At 42.1% G+C, this 3807-nt stretch overlaps 1 pseudogene; it reads right to left on the bottom strand.

The window, feature by feature from the left end:
- Positions 1-1259: 1259 nt before the first annotated feature.
- On the bottom strand, positions 1260-2030 carry LOC102267105 (kallikrein-7 pseudogene; annotated as a pseudogene).
- Positions 2031-3807: the final 1777 nt, after the last annotated feature.

The following is a 3807-nucleotide window of genomic DNA, read 5'->3' as shown; positions in this document are numbered from 1 at the left end:
ACTCCTCTGTCCATGGGATTCTCCAGGGAATAACTGGGGTGAATACCCATTTCCTCTGCCAGATCAAACCTGGGTCCCCTGCATTCCAGGCAGATGCTCTACCATCTGAGCCACCAGGGTAGTGCATTTTGGATATCAACTCCCTCTTGGATATATGATTTGCAAATATTTTCTCCCATGAAGTATGTTGTGTTTTCATTTTGTTAACAGTTTCCTTTGCTCTGCAGAAGCTTTTAGTTTGTAGTCCTATTTGTTTATTTTTGCTTTTGTTCCCTTTGCCTGAGGAAACATTCAAAAGAATATTGCTAAGATGAATGTCAAAGAGCATACTGTGTTTCTTCTTAAAGTTTTATGGGTTCAGGTCTTAAAATCTTTCAATGATTTTGAATTAATTTTTTTTGCTATGTAAGACAGCAGACTAGTTTCATTCTTTCACATATGGTTGTCCAGTTTTCCCAACACCATTTATTAAGAGAATATCCTTTCTCAATTGTATTCCTTTGCTCTTTTGTCATAAATTAACTGTCCCTATAGGTGTGGGCTTATTTCTGGGCTCTTTAATTCTACTCCATTGATTTGCAAGTCTTTTTTTTTTTTAATGCAGGTTGGTAAATATCCTTTCAGGTTTTATTTTGTGAATATTTTCATTTTACATAGTGAGAATCACATACACATGTATTTCTGTATCTTCCTTCCTTCATTTAGTGCCACATAGCATAAACATCCTCAGATAATACTAAGAATTCTGCATAATTATTATCCTTAAGAGCTTCAGAATATCCTTGCCTCAAACCAGCCTACTGTTTAACCAATTCACTGTTTCTAGACACCTTCAGTGTTTCCACTATTGTGTTATGAAAAACAATATTGTGATAAATTCAAACTCTGCTCCACATTTTGGATTTTTTTTTAACAGACAACTAGAATTACTAGGTCAAAGGTAGAGAACAAATGTTCCCACTCAAATTGCCAAATCATCTTCCATAAAAACTATATGAATTTATAGCTTCAGTGGCAGACAGAGCTGGTCTCATTACATCCTTACCAGCACCGAGGTTTCTGTATTTGTTTTGGTTTTTAGGTCCTAACTGATTTGATTGGCTTACACACGTATTGTTGGCTTACACACATATTGCTGAGGCTCTGACATGTCTCTGAGGAAAGCTAAGTTCAAGTAGAACTGTAGGTCACTGATGTCCTTATTTCTGTGAATTCCCTGTTCCAAGGCATAGGGATGGAGAGATGGGAGTAGGGAGAGATTAGCGGTATCTTCTCATGATCTCTTTTACCCGATCAACAAACTTGCAGACTTGGGTATAGACACCTGGCTCACTGCGTGGGCCACAAGGGAAACTTCCCCATGACACCAGGCCTTGCAAGGTACCTCTGCACATCAGTGGTCTCCTTGAGTCACTGTTGCAGGCACACCACTCCACAGGTGCTGTAGTTGAGGATGCCAGCACGGAGCATGGAGTATCCCAGCAAGTCCTTACAAACCTTCCTTAAGTCTTGGGGGGAGATGAGCTTGACATCTGTGCACATGAGCTATGCTGGAAAGGTCACATCAGGGCTACTGGTGGTGCCCCAGCCATAAACAGTACACGTGGTCTGGGGCGGGTTGTGGGTCACAGTGGGAAGGCAGGTTGACGTTCTTGACATTGGATGACAGCCTGGCCCAGCCATTTGGCTTCACCAGCATGAGGCTGTTAGTGCAGGTCTGGGTGGCATAACCTGGATGGTGGACAGGACAGCATGGCCTTGATGTTCTGGCCTCCCACCAGCCGATCACTGTGCATGTGCAAATTGTACTCATTCATCTTCCAGTGGGCAGTGGTGAGCACCCACTGCCTGCTGAGCAGCACGCCTCCACAGTGGGGCTGACTGCCCTTGTGCAGGGCCACCTGCCAGTGCTGGAAGCCTCTTGGACATGGGACTCCATCAATAATCTCCAAACTCTCATCACCCTGGGCGTCCTGTGCAGCAGATCCCAGGACAAAGGACAGCAATAGGATCAGCAAGGGTGCTGCCATGGCGACCTCTGAGTCTTTCAGGGGCTACCAGCAAGGGAGGGTTCTCTTCTGCTGGGGCATAAATGAAGCCCCTTCTCAGCTCTGGAAGGTCAGATCTGATCTGGGCACCAGACTCCGTTGGGAGCCAGGCACTGATGTCTACTTTTTCTAACAACTTAGTTCAGTCTTTCAGATGTGTTCACTTCTTTGCGACCCCATGGACTGCAGCACACAAGGCTTCTCTGTCCTTCACCATCTCCCAGAGCTTGCTCAAACTCATGTCCATTGAGTTGGTGATGCCATTCAACCATCTCATCCTCTGTCGTCCCCTTCTCCTCCTGCCTTCAATCTTTCCCAGCATCAGAGTCTTTTCCAGTGAGTCGGCCCTTCACATCACGTGGCCAAAGTATTGGAGCTTCAGCTTCAGCATCAGTCCTTCCAAAGAAAACTCAGGATTGATTTCTTTTAGGATTGACTGGTTGGATCTCCTTGCTGTCCAAGGGACTGTCAAGAGTCTTCTCCAACACCACAATTCGAAGGCATCAATGCTTCTGTGCTCAGCCTTTTTTACTGTTCAGCTCTCACATCCATACATGACTACTGGAAAAACCACAGCTTTGACTATGTGGACCTTTGTAGGAAAATAATGTCTGCTTTTTAATATGCTGTCTAGGTTTGTCATTGCTTTTCTTCCAATACCATGCTGTTTTGATTGCTACACTTTGTATTTAAACTTGAAATTAGGGAGTGTGATGCCTCCAGATATATTCCTTTTTCTCAGGATTGCTTTGGCTATTCATAGCCTTTGTTGTTCCATACAGGTATTAGGATTTTTTGTTCTATTCCTCTGAAAAAATGTCATTGGGATTTTGATAGAAATTGCCTTAAATATGCATATTATGATAAGTAATATGGAAATTTTTGCAAAGTTAATTCTTCCAATCCATGAACACAGAAAACATTTCTATTTTGGGGTATTCTTTCATTTCTTTCATAGTTTTGAGTGTACTATCTCTCACATCCTTAAATTTACTCATAGGTATTTTATTCTTTTTGCTGCAACAATAAATGCGACAATTTTCAATATTTCTGACAGCTCAAAGAAATGAAAGAAGACTTTTCTATACTGATTTTTCACCCTTAAATTCTGCTAAATTATTACTTCTAGTATTTTGGTAGCTTTTAGGGTTTTCTGTATACAAAATTACATCATCTGCAAAGAGTGAATTTTGCTTCTTCCTTTCCAATTTGGATGCTTTTAGCCTTCAGCAATATGTGAACCATGAACTTCCAGATGTTCAAGCTGGTTTTAGAAAAGGCAGAGGAACCACAGATCAAATTGCCAACATCCGCTAGATCATCGAAAAAGCAAGAGAGTTCCAGAAAAACATCTATTTCTGCTTTATTGACTATGCCAAAGCCTTTGACTGTGTGGATCACAATAAACTGTGGAAAATTCTGAAAGAGATGGGAATACCAGACCACCTGACCTGCCTCTTGAGAAATTTGTATGCCAGTCAGGAAGCAACAGTTAGAACTGGACATGGAACAACACACTGGTTCCAAATAGGAAAAGGAGTACGTCAAGGCTGTATATTGTCACCCTGCTTATTTAACTTCTATGCAGAGTACATCATGAGAAACGCTGGGCTGGAAGAAGCACAAGCTGGAATCAAGATTCCCAGGAGAAATGTCAATAACCTCAGATATGCAGATGACACCACCTTTATGGCGGAAAGTGAAGAGGAACTAAAAAGCCTCTTTTTGAAAGTGAAAGTGGAGAGTGAGAAAGTTGGCT

This window comes from Bos mutus, chromosome 29 (assembly GCF_027580195.1).
Source record: "Bos mutus isolate GX-2022 chromosome 29, NWIPB_WYAK_1.1, whole genome shotgun sequence".
NCBI classification, from domain to species: domain Eukaryota; kingdom Metazoa; phylum Chordata; class Mammalia; order Artiodactyla; family Bovidae; genus Bos; species Bos mutus.
Note: the sequence above shows the minus strand (reverse complement) of the source record. Positions and strands in the feature narration are given on the sequence as shown.